This window comes from Chelonia mydas, chromosome 22 (genome assembly GCF_015237465.2).
Source record: "Chelonia mydas isolate rCheMyd1 chromosome 22, rCheMyd1.pri.v2, whole genome shotgun sequence".
Taxonomy (NCBI): domain Eukaryota; kingdom Metazoa; phylum Chordata; order Testudines; family Cheloniidae; genus Chelonia; species Chelonia mydas.
In genome coordinates, this window is record NC_051262.2 from 16965607 (window position 1) to 16988662 (window position 23056).

Genomic DNA, 23056 nt, shown 5'->3' on the forward strand with positions numbered 1-23056 from the left:
ACTTTTCTGTGCAAATTGATGTTATTTTTATGATGTTGTTTATGGGCCTGAATAATCAGATTGATTCTTAATTTCGAAGGCTCTGTAGCTGAGCATGAGAAGAGACTCACAAACTAGGCTGTGTTTCAATATCTCCATGCTCCCTGCAGAGCGGGGGGGGGGGGGGGGGGGGGGGGGAAGCATGGAGATATTGAAGGGCAATGAGCCTGACCAAGAATCCCCCGATCCAAGCTCCACAGGCCAAACCAACACTCCACATCCAAACGCTACTGAAGTCAAGGCCACAAAAATCCATGTCAGGTAACAAACTTTCCCACATACTGGGGTGTTTGGATTTCATCTATTATAGAACTAGGGAAGACCCAAACATGGATCCAGATGTCATCCTTGAGGGCATGAGCAAACCTCTAACTAATGGGGAATGGGAAGTAATTTCCCTGGGGCTGGAATATCCCACAACTGCCTACTACAGGGTTCCTTGCACCTTCATTCAATGCAGCGGATAGTGACCACTGTCATCGGGGACAGACTGCTGGACCAGATGGACCCTGCTGTCCCTCTGGCAATTCTTCTATTCTTATTAGATTTGGAGGTGGGGTTTGATTTAAGCCCATCTCTGGGGCAGGTCTAAGTAAATGTGCCTCGAATAATGGACCAGACCTGGACTTTACCCCCAAATTAAACCCAAATTCTGAATCTTTTAACAAAAACAGGTCTGGGCAATGTTTGTATTTGCTTGTAACATGTTGGTGCTGCCTAGGGATTGAGACACAGTGGCCCTAGGTGTGAATCACCACTGGTGAGAGTTTTGTGAAATAAAACCCCAGCCAGCCCTAACAGACTGGGCTGTGAATCCCAGTCCAACATCCCTGTGCTATCCGGGGTTGCTTCAGTGCGAATGCGCGTGCAGGGCAGGATGAGCTACACGGCAATACCCGAGCAGAGCTCTTTGGAGAACAGCTTCAGCTCCTTTTGTGCGGATGCTGCGAAATGCAGCTGTCCGAGGCCTGCATTTAACGATGCACCAGCACGGCCTGTCAGAGTGAGTCAGAGCAATGGCAATGAGTGGACTGCCTCAGCTATTGCGATAACAGAAGCGGTTGCCATGGCAAACCTGTTGCTCACGGCCAAAATACAGATGTTCAGAGCGTGCTAGTTGCCAAGCGGCTGGTAAGTGCTGTTTGCAGGGATGATTGGCTCCTCCTCCCACTGCTGGTGCAGGGTTTCTGGCTGCATCTGCAAGGAGCTGGGGAATCAATCAGGAGTCCAGTTCTGAGCACTTCCCAAAATGAAGTAGAGGAAGAGAGAAGCCAGCAAGAGGATGAGATCAGCCCTCCTCCCTAGGACGTGCCTGAAATCTGGAGTTAGTCAGGGCCAGATTCTGATTTCAGTGGGGCTGCTCACAGGGCAAGACAGCACTTAGCATGCAGACTGGTATCAGAATCTAGCCCTTGAAGTTGGGGGCGAGGAGAGCATTTGCTTCTCCTCTTCCTCCTCCTCCCTTCTGCTTCTCAGTGGTTATTGCTGCCGTGGGCAGGCCAAGCTAAGGACATGGAATCAGCCTCGGTCAGGAAGGCAGTGAGGCCTCTCCCCGCAGGAGGTTCCACAGTTCTGGCTCCAGAGAAATCTCCATCCCCTGCTTTCACAAGCATGGCCCTCGACCATACCCAATCCACGAGTACACAAGGATGGTGCAGGGATTAGGGACCTGGGAGGCCTGGGGTCAAATCCCTCCTCTGCCACAGGCCTCCGGTGTGACCGTGGGCAAATCACTGAGCCTCGCTGTGCCTCGGCTCCCCGTGCAGTGGGGATAACAGCTACTCACAAGGCTGCGAGGACGATAAACACATTACAGATCATGAGACGCTCAGTTAATAAGGGGATGGGGCCCACTTAGGTAGCTTGTAATGATACGGAAGGCCTTAACGATGATTTTGAAATCAACCTCTCATTCCACAAGCAGCCAATGGAGGGAGCAGGGCACTGGAGTGATGTGGTCTTGGTGGACAGCATCACTCAGCCATCGGACCAGCTGAATCCTTGTCTGTGCCTTCGTTCCCACCCTGCGTGCTGTGAGCAGCTGGCCAGGCCTGGGTCACCCTGGTTCCCACCCTGCGTGCTGTGAGCAGCTGGCCAGGCCTGGGTCACCCTGGTTCCCACCCTGCGTGCTGTGAGCAGCTGGCCAGGCCTGGGTCACCCTGGTTCCCCTTCAGCTGCTCCCTGCAGCTGGTGTGGGAGACTTAGCTGGGCCACAGGCGTGAGTGAGCAGGAACAGCGGGGGAAGACGCTGGGTCTAGAGCCGCGAATGAAAGTTCGTGGAAACAAGGTGTTTATCAGTATTGTAATGATCTTGCATTTACAGAACACAGTCCATTCTAATTGTGCATGCACACGTGTGTGTGTGTGTGTGTGTGTTAGAGATCAAAAAGACAACTATCCCCAATGGTACATTTTGCTCGAGACACACCATGGACTAAAACCTCCACTGCTGAAAACAGGCCTGGCTCCAGTGAAGTGATTGGTGTTACGCTGATTGACACCAGCTGAGGATCTGGCCCACCACTTCCAAAGTCACAACCTGTAAATATTCTCCATTGTTCACATAGGCCCCAGCATTTCTATGAAAGTTCTTGCCAGTGGACTCCCTAGAACAGTTGCAAAAAGTGACCTCAAAAGGGGAAGGGACGCAGCCCAAGCAAATCTGTTAAAGTGTGAACGAATGTTCCTGGAAACCATTTGCCTCGCCCTGTTTTATTTGACACTGCTTGGAGACCCTGAGATGAAAGGTCAGAGGGCCACTAGCAGCATATTGCTGCAACACACGTGCTTACTTTAATTGATTTTTAGTTGCAGAACTGACTGCCATGAATAATTAATTGCCATCCAATCTGATCCCAGATCTCCTCACTGGGGGTCTGTTCCCCTTCCTTTCCCATTTCTTTCTTTCCCCACTCATCCTTCTTGCAAAGATATGACAGAGGGTGAGAAGTGCTTCCCTGTCTAAAGAACTTTTACCAGGCCATTTAAATCATTCTAATTACTTGAGAAACACACCATTAACTTTTCCAATGAGGTCTGCAGAGGGGAAAGAGAAATCTATGTATTATATATATCTACTGTATTTTATGCGGCCTATAGGAATAATATGGAGGAATAAGACAAGGGCAGAGAGAAAATAAACAGGCAATGTAATGTCCTGACATTAGGAATTCAGAATTCATTAGAAAAGCATTGATTGCCGTGGACTGATTTAGCACATAGTTTGATTGTCAGGCATACAGTAGAGCCAGCAAAAATGCCTTGCAATTCAGAATTACTTTGAAATGGTGGTAGAAGTACTACAAGGACATATTCCAAATGTTTGACTCACCAGAGCAGGTACAGCACATTGCATGCTCTCACAGCAGTGAGCAAGAGTTTATTACCGAGGACCAGCCAGTTTCTAGTCTTCATCCAGGCATTACTTTTTTGTTTAGTTTTAAACCTTCTGCTAGATCTCTTCAGTTGCACCTGGGGCCTGCGCTTCAGCGGTGCTGAGCACTTGCAACTCGCCTTGACTTCAGCTGGCATCCTGGGTGCTCAGCACCTCTGAACAATCATACTTGAGCTGTTGAGGCCCTATCCAGCTCCCGCAGAGGCCAATGGAACGCCTCCCACAATGAGCCTACTGGGTCTAAGCTGGAGGTTCGGACTCGAGGCAGTCAGAAATTTCCAATGGAACGTTTTTCCCCATCCAAAAAATGCTGATTCATCAAAAGCTAAATGTTTCACAGGAAATGTGACAATTTCAACAAAGTTTCATTTTGAAAGAAAAATTGAAAAAAGGATTTCAGTGTCTGAATGGAATGTTCCAATTTTCTGTTTTGGAACAACTTTTCCTTTCAGTTTTTATTATATAATATCACAGAATAGCAGAAGAGTTGCCTGACCTGTACAATGCCCCACCATGTCTGGGTGTGGCTTAGCAGCCTCTCCTCTTCTCACGGTCCCTGCGACTCTCACTCTGGTCCCACGGTAGCCTGAGCTCCAGCCAGGTCACTTGAAAGTCTCTCTCCTCCTAAGGTAACAAAAGTACAACCCAGAGTCCAAAAACGTCCCAACACCAAAGATCCTTCTGCTCCCTCTTGGGCTGTCCCTTGATCCATCATCAGCCCCACTCTGGGCTCAGTTCTTACGCTGGGTGGGGGCGCCCCTTCCTCAGGGTTGGGAGGGGAAGCCAGGTCCAGGCTTCCCCTCCCAACAGGAAACAGGAAACAGCACCATCTCTGAAGGAGCAAATCTAGCTGCTCAATACAGGGCCCATGGCTGGAACCTAGAACAGCTAGATTTGCTCCTTCAGAGATGGTGCTGTTTCCCTGGGCCAGTTCCTATCTCTGAGCCCCTTGCACTGCATCTCTGCAACCTGTGCTTAACGCAGCCTGGTTCTCAGGGCTCTGGCTTTGCCCTTGGTCCTCCAAACTCCTTTCTCTGCTGGAATATCAACCCCTCTGGACTGCCTCTCTGTGCCTTGCCCCCTTGCCAGGGCTCCCTACAGAAATTAATTCCGTCCCTGGGGCCTTCTTCAGTCTGCCTTTCTCAGGCCATTTCCCTTTTCACTCCGGGTTTCCTCTGACCTGGCTCCCTCTCCTGGACCCCCTCTGTAGATTTCCCTTCCTTCTTTTACGAAGAAGCCAGAGTTTCCCCAGCACCAGCTGAGCCTAATAACAAATCAAACCCGACACACCATCCAGATGCAGCTAAGCGAGCTAACTGGACTCTCAAATGCCTGTTAATGTTCACCTGTGGGAGGCAGACACCCCCTTGCTATAACATGGTTATAATTAATAATTAATGTAGCATAGGCAAAATTAGAACAAAACTTTTAGATTAAGTAGAAACATTTTTTCTTGCATTTTGTTTCATGGAAAATTTTGAATTTTTTTGTTCTCATTCTGTTTCAGAATGGATTTTTTTTTTTAAATCACAGATTTTCCTTCACCCCACCTCAGAAACTAGAACGAGGGACCATTCAATGAAACTGAAAAACAGCTCTTTGGAAACTGGTAAAAGAAGAGTAATTCTGCACAGCAGCTCAGTGAGCTCATGGGGTGATGAGTTCCAAGAGATCATTGGGACCGAGAGGTTAGCAGCATTCAGAATTTTATGTGGATGAAGAGAGGATCCAGCATTACAATAGAAAGAGTTAAAAACTATCCAGGAAGGGCTGTACCCCCTCCTGCAGCAGGAAAAAACTCTTACTAACGGGGGTTAGGAAAGGACTGTCCTTGGAGGCACTTTATTCTGTAACTTCCCAGCATAGGGTTGCCACTGAAGTGTCTGGTACTGGTCACTGTCAGACACAGAGTACTGGGCTAGATGGTACTTTGCTCTGATCGGGCCTGGCAAAACCCATCAGTATTGTTATTATTATTCATTTGCATTACCATAGTGTATATCCATGAGCTGCAGTCCTGGATCAGGGCCCCACTGTGCTAGGTGTTGTATAAACAGATGGGAAAAAAAGGTTGGTCCCTGCCCTGAAGTGCCTACAATTTAAATAGAGTGGATGGACCCAGAGTGGGAGAAGGGGGAGGACATGCAAGCAGAGTGAGAAATGTGATGGCCACAAACATCATGCTAGGCCACGTCAACACCACCACTTATGTTGGCAAAACTTACAGTAGGACCTCAGAGCTACGAGCGCCTCAGGAATGGGGTTGTTCATAACTCTGAAATGTTTGTAACTCTATACAAAACATTATGGTTGGTCTTTCAAAAGTTTAGAACTGAACATTGACTTAATACAGCTTTGAAACTTTACTAGACAGAAGAAAAATGCTTCTTTCCCCTTATTTGTTAGTGGGTTTGTACTGTATTTGCTTTTTTTTTTGCGGGGGGGGGGGGGGGCACAGTTGCTGCCTGATTGTGCGCTTCTGGTTCCAAATGAGCTGTGTAGTTGACTGATCTGTTCATAACTCTGAGGTTCTACTGTATGTTGCTCAGGGCTCTGTGTGTGCACGTGTGGTGTGCAAATGGAACAATATTTAAAGAGCAGAGCATTGCAATTCACTAGATTTCATCTAGCAACTGCCGCATATCTGCCACAGAAAATGTAAAGCCCCCGGAGAGTAGATAAGAAGCAAACTGCCCCTCTGTGGATTATGATGTCCCTTGAATGTCCCCCTAACTCCTGGAGGAGTCTTCAGGCTGCCTCCATAGCACAGTGGATCAGGACAATAGTGAGAGGAGAATGTCAGCACTGAGAACATGGGAGGGGAGAACACACAAAAGCTTTGAAAGTTGTTCTTACAAACATAATTTATTCAATTACGAAATGATAATCTGCAGCTCTTTTTGGGCTTTTCCAAAGGTTTAGGCTTAAATCACCCAATTAGTCTATCAAAATCTCTGCTAGAGCATCACATGGCAAAGCTTGCTGTGAGGATGACAGGAACCCTTTGGAGAGTGGGCTTTGGAACTTTAATAGTGGTGCACAAAACTATCCCTCTCTACTCCTTCTCTACTTGGTTCAGCTCCTTGGGATGGGGGCGCAAAAGAGTTCAGCGCCAGATTTGCAAGTGCTCAGCACCAAATATGCACCCAAGACATTGAGCTCCTTTGAAAACCTGGCCCCAGTTTTGGTTGCTGAACTCTTTTGAAAAATCTGGCCTACTGCAACTCTGAAGCCAGGGCCAGTGCAGGCAGATATAATGAAGACTCCCCACACACTCTCTCCAATGCACCCGCCCAGCCCTAAATATCATGATTATATATTCTTTCTAGTGTGGTACCCCCCAATCAGGGATCCAGACCCCATTGTGCTAGGCGCTGTACAAGCAAACACTAAGAAAGTCCTTGCCCAAGGGCACTTAGGATGTTGCCTCTAGAGACAACAGGTGAATAAACTGACATACTGGGATAGAGAGAGGAGGGGGAGAGAAGACACAAGGAGAGACAGTGACGTTTGCATCCATTCGCCATCACAGTGAGGTCACTCGCCACAGCTGCTTGCCTAACCTGCACCATCCCTTGCTATTCCAGCTTGGAAAAGAGACCTTTGTTCTGGCCAAAGCACCCCTGGCTGTTTCCTTCACAAGTATCTGCCTGCCTCACAAATATCTGTCCTGTGCTATGCCAGTCCTGCATCGCCACGGATCTGTGCTGTTTCTCGCCGCTTCAGTCCTGATCTGCCAAACACACACAATGCACCTCAAAACCTCCCCCCTCTCCTTATAGAAACCCCATTATTATGGCAGGACACAAAGCTGCTTCTCATCTGCCCTGGAAGGACTGGAAATTGCAGTGAGTCTCGTGGACTGAGCTCTCCTTTAAACGCTCCTTAAAGCTTCAGCATTAGCCTATGAGATGTGGAAGCCAGCAATACTTACACAGCATGTGCTGTCAATGATGCCAATATCTTTAGTTAACAGTAAAAAGTTTACTACCCAATGCATCAATTCACGACACACAGAGAGGCCTGCGACTGCTCGTTCTATCCAATTTCACTGGCACGCCAGTTCAGAGTTCATTTATCCATGTTTGCAGAAGCTCTGGCCAACCTCACTGTCCCCTTGCTCTTCTAGATAAAGATGTCAGGCTATGGCCCTAGCTCATGTAGACTGACCTGGCTCCACTGTCTCTGAGGAAGTTATACTGACTTACACCAGCTGTGGATCTGGCCTCTCTTTCCCAGCTCCGAGCTGGGTTTCCTCTAAGCTCTGTGTGATACTATCTCTCCAGCTCTGTGGGAAGCTGACAGCTCCGTGAAAGTGTGATGGTTCCTCACTCCTATGGAGCATTCTCATTAAAATCTCATTTCCAAATCAGATTGTATGAGGGTTGCATGATCTCTTCCTCTCCATAGGGGTGCGAAGGCATCTGTGGCTGGATTTACCTCCTCTCTTCCTCCTCCTCTAATGCATTCTTGCTTTAATTTCCTCTGCACAAGGGACTGATTGAAAATGCCTTGTGATGGGGTTTGGACTCACCACCGCAGCACCTCCCGCTGGCACATCTGGGAATTAGCTCTGTCCTCAGCAGCATCCTCTGCAGGACACTCTGCAGCCACTTCAGGACACTGTCCTCCAGCAGTGCCCACCACTCTGGTCTCACCCCCTTCCTGGGGGGTGGGGGTGGGGTTAGCAGCAGTCTTCCAATTTGCCCCTTCCGTGATGGCCAATGGCCAGCCACAACCCCCAAAGTCTAGCCCCTCTGCTCAAGGGCTGGTTGCAGTCTGTCACAGCCACTCCTCCACAGCCAGGTGCAGTAAAAGAGGGGGACCCAGGCCCACCCATTGCTCTGGGTCCCAACCCAGGGACCCTCTAGTGGCAGCCCTCTCCACCCTCCTTCTCTCCCCTTGTCTGTCCATCCTCCCTGGGTCACTTCCCCTCTGACCCCTTGCACCCTCTAGGCCCTTCTGGTCAGGGCCCACAGTCTGACAGGTATTGGGCTGGAGCTCACCTCTGCTCCCCCAAGCCTGCACTGCACTGCACTGTCCAAGGTGCTAGTCTCCTGAGCTCAGGAGACAGAACTTCCCCTCTGAAGGTCTGGGAGAGACTGACTGCTTTTCTCCTGGACAGCTTTTATATAGGGCCTAGCCTGGCCCCGATTGGCTGCCCTCTACTCGGCACTGATTGGCTCCCCCACAGGTCCTCTCTGATTGGCTGCTGTTCCGCGCAGCCGCTTTGGCCTGTTATAGCCCAATTTTGCTTGGGGGTGGGGCACTGCCCCACCACATGCCTACATTGAAAGAGGCCACCATCAAGGGAAGAACCATTTCTACCAGTCTGATCTGGATTTGAACCAGCGGTCCAAATGCTGACTATGTCTCTCGATGACCAACGCTGCTTGGGAATTTTGACACCCACTTACTAAGTTAACTTCCCTTCAGGAGTTAATATTTCCCCCTTAGTCACATATGATTCCATCTCCCAGGGTGATATTGCTTTGTGGGTAAATCTGGTGGATGGAAAACTTTCCTCCCTTCTTCGCATCCAGTGTTAACATGAGCAGGCTGGGATATGCTAACAAGCATTTTTTATAAAACACACACACACACACACACACACACACCCATCCAGCTAATTACTCCTCTCCTGCGCTCTGCCTCCCATTGTTAATTAACATGCTTTTTATATCAGTGCATCGCCACGGCTTCAAAAGTGGTTTTCAATCCTCGACTGCAAACCTAAGAGGCATGTCCTGCCTTTTTTCACTTCTGGAACGGAGGTTCAGTCAGCGCAGATAATGAATCTGCGCCAGCCAGCACAGTCGACTGAATTTTATAGGGGATTGTCATGTGACCCAGCCAGTGGAAATGTGAAATAACCCTTTACAGAATAATTAAAGGAGTTTTTTTTTAAAAAAAAGTTTAAAATACTTAAACATGAACAGAATGTTAGCAAGGGGCCCAAAACAAAGCCATTGAGCTATCTGGAGGCCACCCAAAGTTGGTGACTCAGGCCCAATTCTAGTCTAAGGCTAGCGGGGTCTGAGTTACCCTGGTGTGAATCTGGAGTGACTCTGCATATGACAGCGGCGTTATCCTAGTGCAATTCTTGAGTGTGACCTGAGTCAGGCCCAGAGTTGGAACAAAACTCTGGACCATTTATACAAATCCCTTTTGATGTGACGTATTCTAGAAAACCTGTGACTTGGATCAGAATTACCACTATTTGGGCTTTAAAAACACAAAACTTCTCTGTCACTAGTAGAAATATTCATATTACATTCGCATCTAGTGGACCCAACCAAGATCAGAGCCCCATTGTGCTGGGTGCTGTACAGACACAGAGGTGGTCATGGAATCATAGGGTTAGAAGGGACCACACAGGTCATCGAGTCTAACTCCCTGCCAAGATGCAGGATTTGTTGTGTCTAAACCATCAAACTAAATTATCCAGCCTCCTTCTGAAAGCCACCAGTGAAGGAGATTCCATGACCCCCCGAGGCATCTGTTCCATTGTCCTACTGTTCTTACAGGTAGGAAGTTTTTCCTGAGATTTAATCTAAATCTGCTGTGCTGTAGTTTGAACCCATTGCCTCTTGTCCTGCCCTCTGTGGCAAAAGAGAACAACTTTTCTTCATCTTTTTTAGTCCTTGCTTTGAAGAATTTACAATCTAAATAGACAAGAGAAATGGTGGGAAAAAGGAAGTGTCACCTCCATTTTACAGCTGAAGAACTCAGACGCAGACAGATTAAATGATTTTCCCCAGGTCACATGGGAGGTCTGTGGTGGAGCTGGGAATTGAGCCCAGCTGCCCAGGGTCCCATCCCATTGCCCCAAGAACAACTTTCTTCTCTGAAACACTTCTGGGTCAATAAATTCAAATCCTGAATTCAGAATTCTGTGTTTCCCTGTTTTCACTAGCAGTCAAAAGGCTAAATGTGATCCTCAGAAACAACATATTAGAGGACCCCAGAGTAGATCTGTTGGGAGAGCTCAACTTGCTAATAAATTACAGAAAATAAATTATAATGAGAGCAAGCCTAATGACTAAAAAGTTAATATTCCAGGAGTTGAAAAGCACAAAAGATCTCAGATTGTAAGATGGCCTGTTGGTTTGCTCGACCTCCATAATAGGGAAAAAGAAAGATCCTTCCAAATGAAGAAAGGGGAGAAGATTTTAGTTCTTTATGGACAGAGGTTTGGGAGATAAATAATGATGGTGTTTAGTGCTGTAATGCAAGTAGCAAGGCGATTTATGAGTGCTCAATTTAGAACACATGATGGAGAGGTTTGTGTGTGTTTAGCATGCCTATTATTATGTGGTATTATGGGTTCTTCTAGATATATAATCATTGTTTGAAGTGGGGATTACTGGAGTAGTCTATTTTTATAATTGTATTTTTAAATGCCTCAAGAAGTACCTCATGCAAAAAAATAGACACTCCTGTTATTGAATTAGAGTGAAAATCCACATCAATCAAATATGTGTGTGTGTGTGTGTGTGTATTCACACATACATATACATATGCATTTAGACACACACTTACCCAGTAAAAAGGAGCCCCCATCCCTTGCATTAAGAGCTCATCATCCACCATAAAAGAGACCACTCCAATTAGTCCCCATTCCTTTTGACCATTAGTAAACAGGTTTACTCATTTATGTCATGTTTTCTACTCTGCAACGACAAGTGCCCATCACATGCCCTGGACAAACTTTTAAAAAATATCAGTAAACAGACCCGCTCAACTATCCCAAGATCAAGTCAAATGACCCCACAGCAGCAAATCTGTAGGACCAGACAACTTGCATCCAAGAGTATTAAAAGAATTAGCTGAAGAGCTCTCTGAACCAGTAATGTTGATTTTTAACAAATCTTACATGAGAACATAAGAACGGCCAGACTGGGTTAGCCCAATGGTTCATTTAGTCCAGGAACTGTCTTCTAATTTCATTTTCCACTGAATGCATCCGATGAAGTGAGCTGTAGCTCATGAAAGCTTATGCTCAAATAAATGTGTTAGTCTCTACGGTGCCACAAGTCCTCCTGTTCTTTTTGTCTTCTAACAGTGGCCTATGCCAGATGCTTCAGAGGGAATGAACGGTACAGGGCAGTTATGAAGTGATCCATCCCCTGTCATCCAGTCCCAGCTTCTTGGAACAATGGGGACTGGAAAAAAGCCAATGTTATGTCAATATTTTAAAAGGACAAACCTGATGACCTGGAAGACGACAGGCTGATTAGCCTCAGTAAATGTATGACTTTGTGAAGCAAATTAATTAGCCTCCCACAAAATTCCCCCAGGCTCCCTGCCCCCAGCCACACTCACCATCCATGTTCTTGCAGGTGAAGAAGAAGAGATGGTTGTTGCAGCACACTCTAAAGGGAGTGCTAGTTTGGCCCTGTGGAGGGATGGAGTTCCAAAGTCTCTAGGCCCCCTTGAAGAATGCCCTGCCAGTTGCCTTCTCTTTTCCTTCTGCCAAAATCCACCACCAGCAAGAGCTTATCAATAAGAAACACATTTACCATCTTCAAGATCTCTCACCAAAGGCCATCCTTACCCTTCACAGCTCTGAAAAATGCACCAAGTCCTTGAGGCCAAGAAACTTGGGGCATTGTGAATCCAAATGGGAACCGAGTTCACAGAGACACCCTGCCAGCTGCCCCTGCTCTTTATCTGAAGGGCATCTAGCTTGGGCACTGTTACTGTTCACAACTGGGGCAGTGTGTCCAAGGAAGAGAGAGAGCCTTTCAGCTAAATATGGCCCACGTCAGTTAGGACTTTATAGGTCATAGACAACACCTTTAAGATACATGAGTGAGTGTGTGTATAGATAGACAGACTCCTTAAAGGTGTTGTTTTTGACCTATAACATTCTAAGTGGCCTAGGAGCGATAGCAATATAGTAGAGAGAGAGAGAGTATTTCTCCTACCCTGAAAAAAAGAAACCAAAAAGCAAGACTAAAAGACAATTTTTTCACTTCTTCCTCTTGGTTTCTCTCCACCCCAGTCACACCATGAAGGAGTAGGAGCCTTTTCAAGGTCAAAGCATCAGTTTCCCTACCGGCAAGCAATTATGTAATTAGTATTAAATGTGTCACTTTTACAATAATTATTTCACTTTAATTATGTAAAAAAATACTCGATTTTTAGAGTGGCATAAAAATGGACTTAGAATATTTTCTTCAATTCCATTTAATTTTTTAAAAAAACAAGTGGGAGAAATGATTGCTCTACACAGTGGGGGGCTGGCAGCACTGGCTACTGCGAGATCTGCTCAGTGAAGCTACAGAGTGTAACTCTGTCAATGCTTCTCAGTCCTGATTGACAGGCCAGCACAGAACCTGCACTGGGACTCCTTCACCCCACAGGTCTGCCCATGGACCCTGCTTTCCCAGACCTAGCCTTCTGAACCAGCTCTGCCAATATACCTCAGTCCTGACTGGCAGCACCCGCTGCTACTCCAGTCCTGTCTCCTCACAGCACCACACTGACATACTGTCTTTCTGCAGTGCCTTCTGCTAGTCCAGCCTGGGCCTTTCTTATGCAGAGTTGATCACTTGAACCAGTCCTTGGGAGATTTTATGATGTGGGCAAATATTCATTAAGGGACGAGAGACACAACAATATCCTTTTGCCTCCAAGGGGCCAAGCAAGTTTAATATTCTATTGTGTCAGCTCCCGGGGTTTCAAACCTTCACTCCCAGGTATTACACTGCATTTCACTTGAACCCCATGTGGTTGCCTTGATCTAATAATGCCAGGAGTCCCTGGTAATATTGACTCTGAGATTCAATATATAAGGCCATTGTAAATCATTTATTTCATTTCCTTGGAAAGGTCTTCATCTATGGTGACTAAGAGAGGAAGTAGGTGACATTCAAAAGCAATAATGATAGCCAGAGCAATTATTACAAAGGGTGAAACGATCTTTGCGACAAGTTCTCTTTGTGGGTTAGCACAAGACTGTAGAGGCCTCCTTCCAACAATCCAACAATTCATGACACACAGAGTCATGAATAACCATTCCCTGCTCTTCCACCATATACACCTGACTGTAACTTTAAAACACTCTAATGAACTGGATAATGTCTGAGATGTGACTGCCCTCCACAGGATAGAATCAGAGCTGCTCAACTGTGGGCCAAAGGCCCCCTATTGCTAACAGAGGTTCCTATTTGGCTCAAGTGATAGGGATCTGTGGCTTCTAGAGCAGAAGGCTATGAGTTCTGGCCCTGTGAAGTTCTGAGACCACACTAAGCAGCATAATACAACTGTTAAATCCTAGAGGCAGCCATGGATTAGTTTAAATTCTTATAGTGATTTAAAAGATTAGTAGCAATGGGTAAACTGACCAAAGATTTTGAGTTTGGCTTTGGTTCAGCTCATCAGACAGAAGTTTGGACAAGAAGCACTAGCCAAAGATAGAGCTACTCTCAGCAACCCACAACCTCTGGCTTGGCAAAACGGGGTTGGACATCTTGCAGGGAGAGCATTTTTGTGGGATTCCTGGTTTAAATTGTTTTCTAACTGGTGTTTTTTCGAGTGGACAGAAGCCAAGGAAATGCCTCGGGTTTTTAAAGGAAAAACAAACAAAAAATGGAACTAGTCACCATTTTTCACATGTAAAGTGGCCTTTTTTCAAAAACAAAACTTTTCACTAAAATTGACATAGGATTTTTCTGTTTTCACTAAATTTCCCACAATGTTTTACCAACATGTTTATCAGAATTATGACACACATTTTGTTGTTTCCCAAAACTACATTTTCTTACTAAAAAAACCTAGGTTTTCATCAAATAAAAAAAATGGAAAAACACTTGGAAAGATTTTGGTAAAAAAAAAAAAAAAAAAAAAGATACCAAAGGAAATTTCACACAAGTTGGAAAATAGCTCCATGTCAAACCCCACAACTTTGATATTTCTAAATTTCTCATTACATTGCTTTCCTGATTTTTGACCTGCTGGGTCAGAAATTTTTGACTTCGTTTTTCCAAAACTCAAGAAAAGGTTTCCAGCCTGAACTGAGTTTCGGACAAAACTTAAGCTCATTCAAACCAGTTTGCCCAAGTCACAACCGCCTAAACTAGCGCAGAGGATTCCCTTGCACTCTCTGCTTTATGTCTTAGGGCCTGTCAGCACTACCAGAGCAACCGAGTCAAGGGACCCATTAAAACACAGTTAAAATCCGTAATGTGGATTGAACCTGCCTGTGCTGGATTGGATAATGTGGCCAAACCCAAAAGGTGTAGGCCAACAATTTCAGACTCAGTTGCCTCAAGTTAGGCACATAAAGTTAGGTCTACACCCACATGCCCCTCCCGCTCCAGCGGGGTATAAACAGTACTGCAGATGAGGCAGTGCTGAGACAAGGAGGGCACAGAGACACCAGAACCTAGGGTATGTTCCCTACACAGCTCTCTACATGCCCAATCAGGGCCTCCCCCATCTACACTGCTAGAAATAGCAGTGTAGTGTCCCGTTGTCTCCCTGCTGCTGGAGCCTTTCCCCACCACAGGGAAGGACTGCAGCACGGAAAGGCTCTGGCCGTGGGGAGCTTCCAGGGCCTGTCACTGTTGCACGCGGTTACACTGCAGTGCAGACGCAGCCTGCTATTCACTGCAGCTACACGTACCTTGCACACGGCCACCAGTGTAGACAAGACCTAAATAACTGGCCTGATTTTCAGAGATGCTGAACTCCCCCCTCCCCACCCCCACTCTCCAGCTCCTCTTGACTTTTACTTGGATGCCCAACTTTAGGCACCCAAGTCTGAAAACGTTGGCCGTAAGTGGCTTTGCTCCCAGTCCCACAGCAAGCGGCTGGTGGAGCTGGGAACAGAAGGCACATCTCTGAGCTCCCCAAGAGGCTGCCTTTCTCCTCGGGGACAGGCAGAGTGATGAGAACGTGAATGAACAGGGGAAGGAAAATCACCAGTGCTCCCCGGGTATTAATGTGCAATTAAAGCACCAAGGCGGTGACCCTGTCAGGCAGGGCGGGGGATTTACGGTGCCAGGAGAGACGGTAGGTCCAAAGACATGCAATGAGTCTCACCCAAGTCCAGGTCCTCCTTCTCACATGAATTAGAGTGCCCCGGAGGCCAGATTCATCATGGCGAGCCAGGCTGGAGACAGGAAATGTGGCCACACTAACAAGGGGAGGAGGTGAGCAGTACGTGGTAAATCAGAGGGAGGGAAAGGACCGGGGCTGCTGAAACTCTGAAGCCCAGGACTTCAAATGAAGTGAGCAAAGACGTCTTCCATTAGCACAGAGGAGCTGATGAATCATCGAGGGGAGCAGCTAGGTGGCCACCCCTGTCAAGTTAAACATGGCTTGGAAATGAACGAGCCATGCGGGAAGAGGAACAGACATGGGATGATGCCGAGCAATCCCTCCTGAGGATATTAGCATCAGCGAGGAAGCCAGATTCAGGCATCTGCTCTGGGAAGTGTGCTCGAGTGGGGAGAGCAGAGGCCGGCAGTCAGGACTCATGGGGTTCTAACTCGTCACTAACTCTGGGCAAGCTACATATGGGCTGGTTTTCCGAGCTGCTGGGTGCCCATTGAAAGCAATCAGGGCAGCAACTCGTGTGACACATATGCCCTTAAGCCTCTCTATGCCTCAGCTTCCCCATCTGCAAAATGGGGATGCAACTGCCTTGGGGAAGGGCAGGAGGAGGGGACGTGAAGCTCCGTTAATTACTGCACATAGGTGATAGCTATATTGCAGATTTATTGATATCATCTGTGGGAAGGGAGAGAGAGAGAGAGAGCGCGCAGCATGTCTTGGATACTCACAGCTACGGCTGACTTCATTCCCAGTACTGGAGCTCACCGAAGGGCCTGTATCACACTTGCCCTGAGTTACAGCAGCCCTGAGCTGCTCTTGCCAGAGAAAGAACCGCCCAAGGTGCCGTGGCAGACAGTAAATGAATCCAGGCCAACAAGCTGCCGGCAGAGACCGCCAGACTAAGTCTGCCCCTAACGAATAAAGAGTTTTGTGATGCCAGTGGCGTCCTTACCTGGGTGACAGCCCCATGAGGTTAGCCTTCAAAATCCAAGTAGGCTTCAGTCCCAGGGCCATCTCTGAAGTGGGGGCGGTGTGTGGAGCAGAGCACAAACTGAGGACTAGCAATAGAACTGGCCGCAGGATCCATAGCTGTCTCTGACCTGAGAGGCCTCACTGTCGCCGCATCCCTAAAGCAAAGAGCTGTTCACCTTGGCGGATTATAAAATGTGTCTTCTGTAGCTTGTCAGCTCATTCACCCGGTACTCAACTGCAGGCTCTCCCTGTCCCCTCCGATGTGCCTTGAATTTAGCTAGACACAGATTGGGTTAGTGGGCGTCGGCGTGGGCGTAGCCGGCCTCCTGCAGCAGTTCCCATTGCAATCAATCATGTTTCTCGCTCAGACTGCTGCTCGTTCTCTCCGCACACAGTTACAGTTATTCTAATAATTTGCCCTTCCCCCATGCCTTGCACACAACCCCCACCAAGGACTTTGCAAACCTTTAGCACCTTTTGGCCTTGTCTACCCTAAAGAAAATTATGCCAAAATTCCCCCCGGTTGCTAACATGGATTGAGCTCTGTCGGAGGTAGCACCACTAGCCGGGAGCCTGGGGTGACCGGATGCCAGTCGCCACTGTGGGTCTAACCACCAGTTCATCTAACGCTGCTCAGAACAAATCTTAACAACATGGTACTTAAAACAGCAGCAGCAACCAGCAACACTCGGGCTCCTAACCAGTGGAGATGAACTAGGGTGAGGAACATAGATATAGACACTAAGTGTGCTTCTGCACTGCAAAAAAACACCCTGCAGCAGTGGGTCTCAGAGCCTGGGTCACGGGACTTGCTTTGTGGAGCTCGCACTACGGGGCTAAAGATAGCAGCACAGATGTTCCCACTTGGGCAGGGCCCGAGCTCTGAAACCAGGCCAGGGGGGTGGGTCTCAAAGCCCAAAGCTCAGCTGACCCAGGCTGAGACTTGCAGCTTTGGAGGGAGGTTTGCAGTGTAGATGTATGCAAAGACTCACCCTCCTGGGGGGTCAGTAAGTATCAGCAGATGAAGCAGCAGACACATTTTGAGGCAAAATGACTTGCCTAGCACAACCCAATGACTCCAGAGTAGAGCTGCGAGTAACAGCGCTGGCCCCCTGACCTATTCTCTAACCACTGGCCACAATCTTCCCCACAGCTGGGACTAGAACCCAGCTCCAACTTTCAAAACACGTATTGGACCAACTCTGCCCTGATGCCGCTGCCTTGGCTTTGGTGGAGCGACCCCATTGACAGGTCTGGTGCTGGGTCTGCTTCAGATTACAGCTGGGTGGGGTCCTGATGATACTATTCTCAAGGCAGGACAGCACTGCACGTTCGCTGAGGAAGCAATCTCCATGGACAGAGAAGGAGACCCCAATTAGAGCCGACTGATGGTGGAACCCTCACAACAAGCAGCATTGAGTAATAAGCCCCTGAGAACCTGCTTGCCCAGTGCTAAGCTTTTGTTTAATTTTTAATGTCCTTAAAGGCTCTTTGATGGTCTCCATGCTGTGCACAGAGGAAAAGACGGCCCTAGACTGAGGGTTTAGGCACATTCCCTTTAGAGAAAAGCTTCCACACTGGTGGAAACACTGGGTGTGGAGAGGGCAAAATAAAGGAGGGGGAGCACCTCGGGATTCAATTAGCCTAATTACTGCTTGAGCTCTGTGGCCTGGAAAGTTCAGATCAGCTGCAGGCATAAGAAACAGTGAAAAAAGTGATAGAGAAGAGATCAGACTAGGAGATAAAGATAGTTTGTGTTGACAGAGACTCCACCTTTACTGGTGCCCCCCATTCTCCCGAGCACTCGGCACACACTTTCCCTTCTCGCTAGAGAATCAGGGTGTAGAAGGAACCCTGCTTTCAAATGTGCAGGTTTACATGGCAGGAAGAAGTGAGGCCAGGCTGGACTCTTCCAAAGTGAGGTGTGATTTCAGGTGCCTGGTTTCAGACACCTTAAGGAGGCCGGCTCTTCCCACAGCTCTAAGCACCTACCTAAATCAGCCCCATGTATGACACCTCAAGCTGCCGACCAGAATAAAGGAGTTTACTAGCCGTTTGGGAGTGTCTCCTGAACCCATGCTCTGTTAGGTTTGCTGTCCCCACAGAGAGTCCTTAGACAAAAAACTGCTTCTCAAGGTTCCCTTTTTGTTCTAAACCTGAGCTCACCCTTCTCTTTCTGGAGCATGGAACTTCTAAATCAGCAAGACAGAGTCTCTGGGGACACATATTGGGTCTGAGTCTTCTCTCTCTCGTGCTGGCTTTACACTGATGTAACTCTGGTGTGCGTGAGAGAAGCAACAGATCCATAGTTAGATCCTCAGGCTGAGAAACGCTTGGTGCAGCTGAGGAGATGGGGAGGCAAAGGTAGCTCCAAACCACCTTCATTTCCCCCCGCCTCAGGGTAATGAGATCATGCTGTCTGTTCTCACTCATGTGCTTCATCCATCTGGGAAATGAACTCACCTGCTTCCACGGTTCCAATTACATTTGCCCATCTAAGGACCTCTCAGTGCTTTGCAGGTATAGAGCCATCCCTGTGTGGCAGGCAAGGAGAGGGTGACCAGACAGCAAGTGTGAAAAATCAGGACGGGGGTGGGGGGGTAAGAGGCGCCTGTATAAGACAAAGCCCCAAATATTGGGACTGTCCCTATAAAATTGGGACATTGGTCACCCTAGGTAAGGAGTTTTACAGGTGGGGAAACAGACACAGCAAGGGGCAGGGACTTGCCCATGATTACATAGCAAGGAAGAGCAGAGCTAGGAAGAGAACGCAATAGTCCCGTCTCCTGCCTGAAGTATTACATCAAAGTCCTCTACGAACTCCCTAGAGTCCTTGCTTCATTACCAAGTCCTACTCCCTTGGTACGAATCCCACAGGATGTTCTCACCAGAACATTTTCTTCTCCCTGCTCCCCAACCTCCCACTTACCTGTCTGCTTTACGAGATCTGATCAGCAGTTTTTTAATCAGTCTTTTACTAACTGGAGAATGGGAGATCTTGGATGTGAAGAGACACTTATTTATCCCTTACCAGTGGTCTAATGAATAATTTCATGTTTGCAAAAGCTCATTTTGAAATTTGAAGACAAGAGATATATTGCCAAGACGGCTGGAAGACTACGACATTAATTTTGTGCTGAAAGATTTACTTAAAAATTAGATTTTACAATTTTAATGCCTCCATTCTTTTCTTTAAATAAGCTGTGAAATACAGTTAATTAGACTTAAAACCTAGAAGCTTAGACATTTGGGCTTCAGTGTAAGCTACAAAAGAAAAATCTTTTTCACTTGCAAATTAAATCTAAATTCATTTTATGGCTAAACCCTCATTTAAACATATGCAAGCCCCCAAATTGCTATATTATATGTGGTGGGTGTTGTGGGGACATGGTAAAAATGGACAGGGTATTTCTCTCCTCCAGCCATGTTAAGACTGAGTAACATTTTCAAAAGTACTAAATGACTTAGGAGCCTGATTCCCATTTTCAAAAGTATATTGAAAATAGGACTTAAACTACTAAAACCCTTAGGTGCTTTTGAAAATTGTCCACCTTGTCACAGTGTTCTGGTAATAAAATAAGATACTGGAGCCTAAAGAGTCTGGGATTGGGGGAGTTGAGTCTTCCTGGCCAACACTGTTGTGTAGTATTCCTGACTGCTATTAAGCTATTGCTGTGTTCCATCCCAAAGCTGGCTGGATTTTTATGGGGAATGAAGATACGACGACTCACTGGCACAGAGCCTCCTGCTGGTCATCCTGGGAATTAGCTCTTTTCCAGCTTACAGAGCACCCTCTGCAGGCTGGTGTCTCGCCTGCCACTGGCCCCGTGTCCCTCCCAGGCCCCAGTGCCCTTTACCCTGGGGTTCTGTCCCAGCAGTACCCCCACACTCTGGGTTTCCCCTCCCTGGGGAACCCCCAACCCTCTATCCCCACCTTGGCTCAGTGGCTACTGCCAGTCATCATCTAACCCCCACTCACTTGGGCAGCCAGCAGTCTGTAATGGCCACTCATCATTGGCAAGGGGTTAGGACCTGCTGCCTTTGCCTATCTCTGGGCTGCCCCAGTACCTTTGTAGGCCTTCACCAAGGCCTGCAGCCTGGGGTTTTACCAATCTGGAACTCCGCAGCTCCCTCTGCCCTTCCCCAGGCACTACTCCACCTCAGGTACCTTGCTCCCAGGCAGCCAGCCCTTCCCACTCCTGGGCTAGAGTGAGACTCCTCCAGCTTCTGGCCCCCAGCCCTCTCATCAGGGCCAACTGTGGCCTGATTCAGCTGGCCACAGCTGTGGCTGCTTTCCCCATCAGCCTAGCCTTTCCCAGCTGCAGCCCTCTCCAGGGCTGCTTTAACCCCCACCAGGCCGGAGCAGGGTGACCACCCCACTACATAGCCTTTCCCTAACGCACCAAGGTGTTATGGAGCCTGGCTGGTTAATGCTGGTGAAATGCTTTCGATCTTTGCCTCCGTCTATGCCAGCCCACGGCCCTCTAAAATCGTCACCACGGCTCATGCCAATGCGACGCTACTAGTGACAGCAACAGCTGAAGCACAAGCGTGGGCAAGGTGACAGGACTGTGCTGTCTAACCCTGACCAGGGCAAGAGCTTGCAAAATTATGCTTCAACAGCAACAGCTGCAGGCCCCCTGTCAGCACAGGCATTCCTATCCCTGGGGGAGCCGCACCTGTGGGGGCACGCGTGGAACAGTTTACCAGTAATTCCTCTCTCTCTGTTGGGGTTCACACTCTTCAGACACAGGGGTCCCGCTGTCCCAAGATGATGCTTAACATCTCTTAGCCCAAGTTCTGGGTCTCCTTCCACCAACGCAGCTATTGTGCCAGTCTCTGTATGAGGGCTCCCGTTACCAGCCACAGACTATCCTGCGCTGAGTTCCACCGAGTGCATTTAATTACCCCACACCTGCAGAATCAGATGTGTGCAGGGAAGGGGAAAAAAATGAGAGAGAGAGAGAAAGCCTTTGACTCATTAGCTGAATATTAAATTCCGGAGTTCGAAGCTGATGGGATTTATAATAATGAATTAATCCCACAGAAGGAGACAGGTTTTTAGCTACTTGGTTATTAGCTGCCTGGGGAGGAAAGGAGACCCTGCTGTGCAGATGTGTGGCATTAAGTTATTCCTCTTACACCTGGTGCATGCTGTGTGTTCCTTGTTTCGGCAAAGAACAGCCTTGTAGGAAATATCCCCATGCGTTCCCCCTGACAGGACTCCATTCCTCAGGGCACTGTCCCTAGGCAGCTCGGCCTGCACTACGTGGGCCATGGCTCAACTGAAGGTCTGCAGTTTAAAGTAATGTTCTGAGTCTGGGGGTTCCAGGTTGTGTGACCACGAATTCTGTAGTAGGGTGAGACGAAAGTAGAGCTGACGTGCGGTACCATGAGGCCTCCATTCTTGCCTCTTCCCTGTTCTAATTTTCTTGGGTCCCTTCTTCCCCTCTTATTTCATTAAAAAGAAAAGGAGTACTTGTGGCACCTTAGAGACTAACCAATTTATTTGAGCATAAGCTTTCGTGAGCTACACCTCACTTCATCAGATGCAACGAAAGCTCACGAAAGCTTATGCTCAAATAAATTGGTTAGTCTCTAAGGTGCCACAAGTACTCCTTTTCTTTCTACCACTATAGGAAATCTGTGTTAGAGCCAGGAACAGAACCTAGATTGCGAGTACCAGTCTAATGCTTTAACCACAATCCTTCATCTGCCCACCATTTAAATGCTCCTTCAACCCGACCATCCCTTTTTCACTGTTGCTGTTTCATGTCTGTCTACTTTCGCCTGCCTTTTTCTTTTAGCCAGTAAGGTTAGACTTACAGTTACATGCATCCAGCTTCCATCCAGGACACACCACACCATCCATTGTCTACAGCCAAGCTCTAAGATACAACCGCATTTGCTCCAATCCCTCAGACAGAGACAAACACTTTCAAAATCTCTATCAAACATTCTTAAAACTACAATACCCACCTGCTGAAGTGAAAAAACAGATTGACAGAGCCAGAAGAGTACCCAGAATTCACCTACTACAGGACAGGCCCAACAAAGAAAATAACAGAACGCCACTAGCCGTCACCTTCAGCCCTCAACTAAAACCTCTCCAGCGCATCATCAAAGATCTACAGCCTATCCTGAAAGACGATCCCTCACTCTCACAGATCTTGGGAGACAGGCCAGTCCTCGCTTACAGACAGCCCTCCAACCTGAAGCAAATACTCACCAGCAACCACACACCACACAACAGAACCACTAACCCAGGGACCTATCCTTGCAACAAAGCCCGATGCCAACTCTGTCCACATATCTATTCAAGTGACACCATCATAGGACCTAATCACATCAGCCACATCATCAGGGGTTCGTTCACCTGCACATCTACCAATGTGATATATGCCATCATGTGCCAGCAATGCCCCTCTGCCATGTACATTGGCCAAACCAGACAGTCTCTACGCAAAAGAATAAATGGACACAAATCTGACAACAGGAATCATAACATTCAAAAACCAGTCGGAGAATACTTCAACCTCCCTGGTCACTCAGTAACAGACTTAAAGGTGGCAATTTTGCAACAAG

At 47.7% G+C, this 23056-nt stretch overlaps 1 long non-coding RNA gene across 1 annotated transcript in view; it reads right to left on the reverse strand.

Moving 5' to 3' along the window:
- Nucleotides 1–2419: 2419 nt before the first annotated feature.
- LOC122463570 overlaps nt 2420–23056 on the reverse strand; it is a 68864-nt gene continuing 48227 nt past the window's right edge. Inside the window, exons 2-3 of the long non-coding RNA XR_006287048.1 lie at nt 3930–4057; nt 2420–2645 (exon numbers count right to left, since the gene is read on the reverse strand). This is a non-coding gene — a long non-coding RNA (uncharacterized LOC122463570). The remainder of the gene's footprint in view (nt 2646–3929; nt 4058–23056) is intronic.